This window comes from Protopterus annectens, chromosome 7.part0 (assembly GCF_019279795.1).
Source record: "Protopterus annectens isolate FY-2018-M chromosome 7.part0, PAN1.0, whole genome shotgun sequence".
NCBI classification, from domain to species: Eukaryota; Metazoa; Chordata; order Ceratodontiformes; family Protopteridae; genus Protopterus; species Protopterus annectens.
In genome coordinates this window covers 1,263,724,365-1,263,736,693 of record NC_056739.1, presented here as the reverse complement: position 1 = coordinate 1,263,736,693, position 12,329 = coordinate 1,263,724,365, and the positions used below count along the sequence as shown (strand labels likewise).

At 35.8% G+C, this 12,329-nt stretch overlaps 1 long non-coding RNA gene across 1 annotated transcript in view; it reads left to right on the top strand.

Annotated features, from left to right (window-relative positions):
• Positions 1 to 12,329, top strand: part of LOC122807005 — a 543,066-nt gene that overhangs the window by 137,425 nt on the left and 393,312 nt on the right. The window contains exon 2 of the long non-coding RNA XR_006365577.1: positions 4,734 to 4,959. This is a non-coding gene — a long non-coding RNA (uncharacterized LOC122807005). The remainder of the gene's footprint in view (positions 1 to 4,733; positions 4,960 to 12,329) is intronic.

Genomic DNA, 12,329 nt, shown 5'->3' with positions numbered 1-12,329 from the left:
TTTTATTTTATTTTACACTCGCTAAACAGCAGAAGAGCTGTTAGCGAGTGTAAAATAATGGCGGCCATTTCGTTTTCTCAGTCCAAGCTCCATGGCAGCTTGATATGCTGCCATGGAGCATCGGACATGTTTTTCAGTAGACATGACTTGTACATTAATACCCTGCTGGAGAACGCTCATTCTCCAATCAGGGTACTGATGTACAGGAAGCCCATTCTCTAAAACCTTAATAAATTAGCACAATGAACACAATACTCTAGCCTTATTTCTTGTATCTTCTGTCATGCAACTTACAGCTAAATTGTTCAGGATATGAAAAGCTAGTACCAACCAATCATTTAAACTGCATAGCTGATCTAGTGGGATAACATGGAGTAAGACACATAGTAACACAGAGCTATGGAGGAGATGACCCTCACACAGAACAGTGGCAAAGATATTTAACACATTCATCCCTGTAGATCTGGTTGCATGTTTTCTTATTTAATGTCTGGATCTCTGTTTTGTGTATCATAAGATGCAGAACTGCAGTGACACTTCAAATCTGATGAATTCCTTTTGTAAGTGGGAATACAGATCATGCAATAAACATATGTTTTCCTTTCTTTTTCTGTATTCTTTTAGTGTTAAATTCCATCCATCCATAACCCACTTTTGCACATGGAGTTTCACTTCTGCAGTGACAATCATCTAGAACCAAGGTTTACACCTCTGGGTGGCTAGCCCTGTTACAGTAGTTCTTCCACACCACACACTCAGACCTATGGCTAGGTTAAAGTGCCTGATTCACCTACTACATGTCTTTGGAATGTGGGAGGAAACCCATGCATACACAGGCAGGACATGCAGACTCCACACAGAAAGCACCCCAGCCGAGAATTGAACCAGGGAACCTCTTGCTGTGAGGCAACAGCACTATCCCCTGCACCACTGTAGCACTGTTAGACACATACAAAGCAGACTAATAGTTGTTGCAGATTTGTGCAGTAATGTTTCTGTAATGCTGGAAGTTGCCCTGTTGAAAAATATCAGTCAGGAACAAGCAAAATAATGATAGTACACTTGTCTGAATACTATGCTTGATGCAGTAGATATTAACAGTGGTTTGTCAGCTGTTACCAAAAGGATGCAATATTTTCATTTTTACAGTAGAGCTGGCATATTCAAGCATTTTAGGCACTGTTAATGAAAATCCTGGAAATGTCACAGTGGAAGAATGAAATACCATTGACATTGTCTGTGCAGAATGCGGGGGTTAGGTATATAAACACTAGTTCTTCAGCTGTTCTAGCTAAAAAAATGAAGCTTGAGAGGTCTGGTGCCTTGGAGTCTGGGTTGAACAAAAGTAGCCATAATTAATTCATAAGAGCATGTAAAGTGCAATGTATAACAGGAAAATACATAGTTTTAAGAGCCTGTATTATTTCAGAAAAGATTAGTAAGAACAGCTGCAGGCTTTAGTCTTACACAGCATGTGTGCCTAGCAGGCTGCTGTATTGTAAACAGATCTGTGTCTCTATGTCACACGTGCGCATAACAGACTGTATAGTGCAGAATGTATTGGTAAGGAGTGTACCTACCCCAACATACACTAGGTGCAAAATAGATCTGTAACCCTAAGTGCAGTAAATGTTGTAGTCTGTGGGAATTAGGAAAAGGATTGCCAGCTAAAATGTCCTGTTCTGTGCATACTTTAAAGATGAACTGATGATATTTGAGAATGTGCAGAAGAAATATACCTGGATTCTAGCTTGGAAGGAGATGGCTTTCACTCAGTGCCTAACATTATTAGTACTATACAGTGTTATGAACAGATATATAAGGGTCAGACTGACTTTAGGATAAAAGCTCTATATGACCCTATTCTTAGTATTTTGCTAGAAATGGGCTTATTTGAAAATGCAACATCTCTCAGGCACAGTAACATCTCTTTCTATCTTCATATCAAAAAGACCACCAGCAGGAAGAGATTTAAGTGCCCATCCATTGCCACCTGTTTGAACAAGCTCCAGGTGTGTATTAGGTGCGCTTATTCCCTAACTATGTTTAGATCTTTTGGTTGACAATAACAATTTTCAATAAATGTATTAGTCTGGTTTTGAGCTGGCCATAAGACCTGTACACATGAGCCTTAGAAATGATGAAACTATTAAAATAATCCACCGTGTGGCAAACTGTTTAAGGGTATCATGTGAAAGATCAGGTTACGATGAACAAAATGATCTAGACACCGTTTGTGTAATATGTAACATATACAGTGCTACAGATAGTAATATTTGTCAGGTTTTATAAAAGCAATGAAACAGTGTCTATAGAATGTGTGGGATGTACAACACTGATGACAGCAAGTGGTTTTCATTTCAGTAGTTATAACATATACATTATTTCAGCATTTCTATTAATAGAGCTGAAAATTAATGACTTACAAACTACTGCATGGTTCTGACTACCAAAGGGTAAGTAGAGTTTGCAGCATGGAGCAGAAAATCAAGCAGTGAGGAGTAAAAAGACATGATGATCAGAATAGAATGGGAACTGGATAAAGGCAGTGATTGGTCACTTCCTTGATATATGGTCTTTTATATTAAAAAACTCAAAATGATAATGCTCATTTCTATACTAGTAGTAAGCAAATGCCATCCTGTCCAATCGCTCTAAAAGTGTGAAACCACAGCATTATCAAATGTGTTTACATGAACAGTTGCTATTTGTTCCATTATCATTTGCTTAGTGAAGCAAGTTTTAGTGTAGAGTTAAGCCCTTTAAATAAGAGATGTGATAGTTGCAGTCCTATTTTAATGTTTTCCTTTACCTTTTTAACTTGCTACTTCATACAAGCTATTAACAGTGATCAGATTTCTTAAAATTTCATGCGTTATCCACCAAGGAAGCTGCTTTCATTTTGGGACAGCAATTTGCCAAGCTTGTGCACATAAACTAGATAAAAGGGATTATTAACTTCTTTCATTACTAGGTTTCTTTATGTACAAACTCAAAATACTATCAGTTGCCTTTTACATTCACTGTTCACATCTTTGGCAAAAGCTGCAGAGAAGAATGATTACATTCCTAGACCTGCCTACATTTTGTTTATAAAAGTTCTTCTGGACTTCTGCCATTGAAACCACAGTACTTGGAGAAGGACTGAAATTGTGGGGATAAATGCGGCTGCATATGTAATATGAACAGTTCCATTCATATCTCTTTTACTGGGCATAATCCAGATATTGCTGTTGTTGTTGTCTTTTGGCTTTTCCTAGTCAGGGGTCCCCACAGCGGAACTCCGGTCCGCTAATTATTGGCAGTAAATTTTCACGAATGCTGAGGTGCCAGCTCAACATGCAACTTTCAACGAAGGCACACCCATTTACGCACTTCTTTCGAATGCCCACCCAACCGCGGGGAGGACATGCAGACTCCACACAGAAGGCACTCCCGCACTCCAGTCGAGAATCGAACGGGAGAACCTCTTGCTGTGAGGCAACAACGCTACTGCTGCACCATTGCGGAATCCAGATATTGTGAAAATGACTAAACTGCTCAGCTCTGTATCTATGGAAGTTGGTCTAAATTGCGCAAGGAATACTATCAGAAGTATGTAAGGAGTGTGCACATGTGGAAACCTTCATAAGTTACTAAAGTTAGGGGGCAAGTGTTGCCTTGCACTAATATCACAAAACTTCATTGTGAAAAACTGCACATATCTTGACAGAGCTGGCAGTGGCAAGTGAATAAACCCACTGTTCCAGCAGCCTTACTGTGCAGGTGTCCACTGATAGACATCAGTTTATTTCATTTATTAGGTGGAAGGGGGTTGATCGGAAAGTTGGAAAAAGCAGAAGAGAAGACAAGGGAAACACAGCAGAATGACAAGCAGGCTTGAGTTGGAGAAGGTTGGAGAATAGAGTGTATTTTGGGGGACAGATCCCCCTTTTTTGAAATATGTCAGGGAAGAGGGGAAAAGACATAGATGGCAAGGGTAGGGATGTCAATTAGGAAAGAAATTACAGTATTTGACAAAATACATAAAAAACAGACAAGGCATACAGGGTTAACCATACACAATAGCCAGGGTTCACAAAGATAGGAGAAGACAGGCAACCAGAGGATGGACAACTGGTGATGGGGGAGATGTGGGACAACTCACCGTATGAGTATAGTGCAGCTGATCAGTCCTGTGCTGACTATGGGAAATTGATATGCTCATCCACATGGCCTACAATAACATCAAGGAACTGTTACAGCATCCTCATGGCCAAAGCCTGTGACATATCCAGTGTGACCCCAGTCTGACTATAGCCACAGGAACAGGGAGGTCACACATCCCCTATTTCCAGTTTTTAGGTCTGGTAATGTCCCTCTCAACATGTACGCAGTCAAGAACCTCCTACTGCTGAAAATTATAATAGGTTAATTGTTGCTGGCAATGTCTCCACCTTGGGCCCTGGACACCCCTAAACGGTACCAAGACAACAAGCATCTCAAATAGTGAAACAGCAAAACTCAGAACCAATCTAAGTATATTTGCTGATTGGTGGCTAGAAATAGTTATGCATATCATTCTATTATCTATGTGCAGAATGTGTATTTGAGTAGCAATGTGTGACTCTGAATAATAAAAGTCAGGAAAGGAGCACCATTATCATACAACCGATACAACATTTACATACATTGTCTCATTTAAATGTCATTAAGCAGTCATTTGCATATGACTTTCTCTTTGTCTGTTACAGGCCTACAGAGCTACACAACAATATTCTATGAATAGCACTTTGCTTACTTATGCCTACAACAAAAGTGTATGCTTGCTGCACACATGCATATCTGACTATGATTACCACCGTTTGTCTTCATGAGGATTTACTGCTCACCTTGGATGTATGGCTGGCTTGTCACTTTAGTTTCAGAATGGCTGTGACTTTAGACGACGAACAGCTTTTTTTAACAAGTAAAACTGAGGTAAATATGATCTTTGATTTTTTCAAACCTTTTGAGTTTTATATAAACACACACACACACACACACACACACACACACACACACACACACACACACACCTGTTTGTGTGAAAGACAGAAGGAAAAATTGAAGTATATATTTGCATAACAGTAAGAAATAGCGCAGCTGCTGAGCATTTCTTCTAGATTCTAGAATTTTGAACAACAGATTTTTGGGTACTTTTCTGTTAACGGGGAAACAGCTGTTTTAGCCTCGTTAAAAGTTTTTGTTCTATGGAAAGTATTTCCTCCTTCTGCAGCAGATATGGAGTTACTTGTATTGGTATCATATTTAAGCATGCTTATAAATATTTGTCTTAGTTCTGGAGCTATTATATTTGTGGAAAATAGTGACATGGTAAATTAAGCACCGTGCATATCCTATTGAGATACCATTCTCAAACCATCCAGATTTCTGATGTGGCTATTGCTCCACAATTACTTTATGATTTACAGCAGGCCCCTTAATAAAAAAAATAGCTGATGACCACAAAAAGGCCGTGTATATATTTCAAGTCATATAACATTCAATTCAGACATAAGGGATGCGCCCTCACTCTTCCGAACTATCCCCTGACAGGAATTTCCAGCTGATGGAGCGACAAGGCTACAGCTGAAAGCAATGCCAAATAATGTCTGTTTGGTGTAAAGGAACGCCACTGAGAAGTCTGTCATGGACATTAACAGTTATGCCTTACTTGATTTTGGACTGGAATGGAGCTGGATAAATTCCCTTACCAAGTCATCAATTAGAAATTCTTGACCTTAAATTCACAAGGCAAAGTCAATTTGTTATTTTAACAAGAGAAGAATGCTCCAGATTACTTCCAGTTTTGTCCCTGATTCTGGAGTTAAGAGAATGAGAGCTGCTGTGTGTGTGTGTGTGTGTGTGTGTGTGTGTGTGTGTGTGTGTGTGTGTGTGTGTGTATGAACAGTTACACACATATGTATTTATACAAACACATTATGAAAGAAATGTGTGTGTGTGTGTGTGTGTGTGTGTGTGTGTGTGTGTGTGTGTGTGTGTGTGTATTCCTTAGGACAAAAAATGCTAACAAGGCCAAAAAAGCTGTTGCCCCGTTAACGGAAAAGTACCCGATTTTTTTTATTAAATGTTAGTGTAAGTAAACAGATTTGTTTTTGGATACATCTAATATTTTATTAAGAAAAGGCAGAGTTCATTATACTTTCAATACATTTACTGGTATGAACACTGAACAAAATCACAAATATTTATTGTAAAATGTTGCATTTATTTTGTGAACTTTCCCTTACTGTTGCTGTTTTTCCTTTTGGTGGAATACAATTCAGATAGTATATATATTTAGAGAGAGTTTTTAATGAATATTTCTTAGTTTAGAAAGCAACATGCTGATGAGTTAGATCTTTTAGTTTGAAAATAAAATTCTGTTTTATTCTGATTGGTTTTACAATATGTTTGCTTAGTAAATGTTTGACAGATATTTGAAGCCTGGAGTATTGTGTTCTGTAATTGCTTAGGAAACAGTGAATGCATTGACCTATTCCCACTTGTGAACATTTATGTGATTAAAGCTGTTACTATATAAGAACAGATGTTAAAAGTTATGTGTTAGTGAAGAAAACCAGACTAGTTTTCATAAAATATCTCAAGTCTCACTTCTGATTTAAGTGTTACTGAAATGCTCTTGATGAAATATGAATCCCTTTGTGGTATGGTGCATGCTGCTCTGTGCTTTTCCTTTTAGTGCTTTTCTTAAGACAGAGAGCATGTGTGTGTGTGTGTGTGTGTGTGTGTGTGTGTGTGTGTGTGTGTGTGTGTGTAATGATTTCAGTGTAAAGTTCATTATACTAGTCAGTATATGACTTCTGCCTCTTTTGCTATTGTACTCCTTACATGTCTAACATGAGCCTTATTGAGCACTTGATTCGAGCAAGTAAAGCACAGATGTATTCTGTATGCCATTAAGACTCTTCTGTTCTGCAACCAGTTATTCACATACCAAATTATGTAATTTTTAATCATCACCTTTTTTCAGTTTATTTATCAGTATGGTATGATTTATCTGATTGAAGGCCTTAGACATATTTAGGGATATTAAGCCAAGGGGACTAAAAGAATAGATCATCTCTAGACAGTTCCCACTAAACAATGGCTGGGCTTAGGCTATAAGAACATTATGTGGTTTAACATTCTGAGCAATTTTAAATAAAGGTACAGGTCATATTATGTAAGACCTGAAGTGCAGCTAACAAACCTACTAAGCTCTTTAAAGTTTTGGACAAAGTGTACAATTCGGTCTGCCTCATGATAAAAATGACATTCATTGCAGAGAATTCCAAAGAAATTGTTTGTTTTTCACAGCTGAGGTATTAAGTAAAAGACTACAACTTTCAGTGGATAATGCAGAAACAATCTGGACTAGTTTTGCCATCCTGATAGTATAGATTTTCAACCAAGTGGTTATGATGGAATCATTTAAGCGGTCCACAGTCTCTGTCCAGTTTTCAGTTTTGAAACAGAATATGACATACTGATTATTTCTTACCTGTATCCTTGGTCCATTAGTGTCCTTTGTATTGGGAAAGGTTGTTAAGGCTGTGTATGCTGCAAATAAACTCTTATTTGCTGGGTTATGACACTGATCTCTTTCATTTTTTGCATTCAGGAAGTGCCATAGCACTCAATATGCTTCTTTCTATGATGTTATTAATCTCCTGATGCTACAAGATCATGTATATTGGTCCATCTTAGTCTTCTTTGATCCATTTTATGCATTTCATGTAGGTAATAATTGCATTTAGATTCACTGTTTCAGATCCTAATGTAATTATTCCTTGATAGTCTTGTGGGGTTGAAAACATTTATCATAGGCTGCCATCACTAAGTTGCATTAACATTAAATTCCTAAGGTTACACTTGGGCTGCATCAGCGGTCAACCTTAGCAGCCTTGTTGCTCAGTTTTTATACACTGCCAGCTAGTCCAGGTTGTTTCTGCAAAATCCACTAAAAACTGCAGTCATTTACCTGATGGAGTATATCTCATCTGTAGAAGCACTTAGTGGAGCACTAGATGAAATTATCATTTTTAAAAGTGTCTTTTCCTGTGGTTTGAATAATTCCTCTGGTATAAATCTTCTTTCATAACACCTGTGCTGTAGAAGTACGAGTCTTTGCAGAAGCAGCTTAGGAAATGTGTGCCCTTGTTGAAAGCTGATTCTGAAATTTATCTTTCCAAATAAGCTCTAAAAGCTGTTATTGTCCAAGATTTTATTAGTTGTATTAGTTCATCTGTATTTAAAGTCTAAATTTTGTACTTCATAATTTCTGATGTGTTAGATTTTAAACACTGTCTAAACTTTGATTGAAATTTAATTTAGATTCTAAAATACTAGGGCTCACTTTATTTTATTTTATTAAAAATGCTAGCTCATGAAACTGCTTGATATTGCATTGTCTATTTTTAATACAACCAAATGTTTTATTTTTCTGAGTGCTACTGTAAGCAGGGTAGTAGTGTGAGATTTATAGTGATTATAGTCTTGTGTTATGACTGTTTGTATAAAGTATAGGGCCTGCTTACATCATTGGGTACTATGTCCATCAGCACATGCCTTGGACTGCTGACTTCATACACTATTTTACAGCACTTAGACTGCAGATGATTTTCAGCTGTAGTACCAAGTAATCCAGTGACACTGTGAATGACAGTGTCTTCTTTATAAACAGCTGAATATAACCATGAATATAGCCAGAAAATTAAATTTTTTATTCAGATCTCATATCATTGCCCTCCCATCTGACATTTAAAATGCAAATATCTTTTCAAATATTTCCCATAGAGGTGCACATGTCATTTTTAACTGTTGTCCTTACAATTATGAAAAGTGTATACTGTATATTAATATATATATATATATATATATATATATATATATATATATATGTATATATGGGATCACTACATAATCTCGAACTTTTGGAATACCGAATCTCAAAATCTCGAGACTATATAGCCGAAACCCCTAAATACCGAAAGACCAGAAGCGCAAAATTCAAAATCCCGATGTTCGGAGATATTGAAGTAGTGCTTCTGGTGTTGCGGTTTGTTGATGGATAGGTGGAAGTTCAGGTAAGTATCTATGTGTAAGTGTGTTGGTTAGGGGCTTTAGTGTGTGTGTCAGTGTGTGTTGTGACTGTGATGTGTGTGTGTGTGTGTGTGTGTGTGTGTGTGTGTGTGTGTGTGTGTGTGAGGGACTGTAAACTGTGTGGGTGTGAGTTTCCTTTGTGTGTCTGTTTGTGTGAACTTGGAGTTAGTATATTTAAGTAGGGGGGTGTGGGGGGCGCAGCTTATCTGTAGTCTAGGATTATATGTTTGATTGCCAGGGGAAGTTGTGTGTATGTGTGTGTGTGTGCTGTATGTGTATTGTACATTCGGGATTTTGAATTTCGCGCTTCTGGTCTTTCTGCATTTAGGGGTTTTGGCTATATAGTCTCAAGATTTTAAAATTCGATATTTCAGGATTTCGAGATTATGTAGTGATCCTATATAACTTGATATAATCGAATTACCACATGATCGAATTGCAAAACATTGAGTCCACAACATTGGATACATGAAATATCAAAAATTCAGGCCATCAAGATGCAGAATATTGCATCAAGAGCAGTATATTGAGTTACCTGCTGTATGCATCTCTGCTGTTATAAGTTATAGCGTGCTAATGTATTTAATAGTGCTTGTGACTTCAAGAGAAAGATCTGATCTTTTAAACATGGTAGACAACACAAATTTCTACCTTGCAGTAGTAGGAGATCCTTACCATTTGACAATATCACAAAAGGGTAAGGATATTCTTATTATTGATGTATATGTGTAGGGTCTATGACAACCGATCGAAAAGTAATTTCTGCGAACGGCATATAGATCGAAAATGCCATAATCAAAATCGGTTTTGTGCAACCCCCACTAAATATATATTCCAACTCCGAGATCGCACTACAGTGAGGAAAGGGCAAATTTTCCAATCTTCACTGTAGCACGATCTCACAACACCACTTTTGAATAATGGTATTTTGATCTATATGCCATTCGCGGAAATTATTTTTCAATCAGTAGTCATAGACCCTACGTGTACAATATAGAGCAGACTGTAAATATAAAAAAAATGCTGGTGTTGTAAGCAGAAACTACTCACTATATATAAAAGTCGAGCCATAACTGTAACATAACTTATAACAATACTGTCAGATTCTTACAGGTTATTGCAAGTGTGCTAAAGATTTCATCTCGCATCACTGTAAATATTGGTTATTGAAGTGCTGGTGTGGTGTTTGGTAGATTGACTTATTTGGAATCATTTTCTACTTTTGAGGGTATCACTATTTTTGTTATATATTAGGAAAGCACCGATTTGTTTGTGACATGTACGAGGATACTATTTTTTAAATAATTTACTTCTGGATATAAATCTAAGGATATTATTTTGAAATATCACTAGTTGTTTAAATTAATGGTTGACTATAGAATATACAGGGAGTAAGGGGAGTCTGTGTTATCATCACTTCCGCATTCGATGTTGTGATATATATGTGTGCTTTTACTTAGTTTCTAGAGTTTATGATGCTGCAATATTTTCAGGTGCATATTCAACATTGTGTGTCTCGATGTTCTGAACTTTCAATATTTCACGTATCTGACATTGTGGTCTCAACGTTTTGCAATTCGATCATGTGGTAATTTGATTATATCAAGTGGAACCACATATATATATATGTGTGTGTGTGTGTGTGTGTGTGTGTGTGTGTGTGTGTGTGTGTGTGTGTGAGTGTGTGTGTGTGTGCATATATTGTATACTGATCTATGCTAGACAATTCTAAATGTTATGGACTCTGTAAACTATAATGTTTCTTAGAGATATACAGAAAAAACTATACTTTGAGTACACTGAGTATACCTTGAACATGCACTTTTTGAGCAGTCTGGTAAAATTTTTTAATTGTTTTATTTGGTTTTAAAACAGTAAATAAACAAATCAATTACAAAATAAACAGATAACTATTTACATAGGTCTACAGCTGATCTATATATCAAAGTTATACATATCAACAAGAAAGTCTTTAAATTGAAGCCACGATTTATATGAATGTATAATATTAGAAGTTCTTATCTTCATAGTATGCAATTCACTACTGCAAAAATTTTTGCCATACTAATAAATTCAACACTAGAGGGGGTAACTTTACTTTTCCAATTTTTAGTAATTACTTTTCTGACTATAGCAAGAATAGATGAATAGATGAAAGAAGAGGCACTTAAGATTTTGGAATTATCCCAGGAATCGGAGCATTATATAAAACTAAAGATTTAGACATATTAATCTATCTGTATTAATCTCTGTGTTCACAAAGTCTGTAAATATTTGTAAAAATGAATCAATTCTTAGAATCTTGATTGTATTTGGACCTTAAATTTTCAACAGTATATATATATATATATATATATATATATATATATATATATATATATATATATATATATATATCAGTAGCATTTAAGAATTGATGCCAATAAATTGTTACTTTGTTGTTTTAATACTAGCATTTTGTTGAAGGTATGAGCTTCTAAGCAGTTGTTTGTATATGCAATTGGAAACAGAAAATATTAAGTCTTTAATACAATGGTTAGAATATGTGAATTTCTGGAAAAAGGGAATGATGCTATTTAAATAGGGAATTTGAGAAGAGGCTGTGATTCCATTTACACAAAAACTTTAAATAACCAGAAAAAACTACATGGACTATTTATTTATAACTGTTTATAATATGTTTGTTATTTACTAATAATATTTCTTGATGCATTTGTTTCCATTTTGAATCATAAGATGAATTTATCCACAACACTATAACTTTTGCAATTGTTGAAGTAGCACAAAATTGAATATCAGGGAATCTTATTCTACCATTATCCCAACCTTTTCTGTGCCAGTCAAAGGAAACTCTTGGTTTATTAAGATGCCAAAAAAGTATAATATTATTTATCTTCTTCATCATTTTTGTGGTGGAGACAGTACTAAAGATTGCAAGACAAACAATATGTTAAGGAGAATTACCATCTTAATAAGCATTAATTGTTCTTCCATGGTAAAGAAGAAGTTGTCCAGTTTGTGACTAAACTTAAAATGTTTTCAGTAATCTGTTGAAAGTTTGTTTATATCATTTCTTTACTATTAGATATAATGGTTATACCAAGGTATTTTATTTGATTGCCATAACAATTGTAGTTAGGATATTTTTTGTATGATTTTTTTTAAATTTTTTTAATTAATTAATAATGTAGTTGTTTTATTAT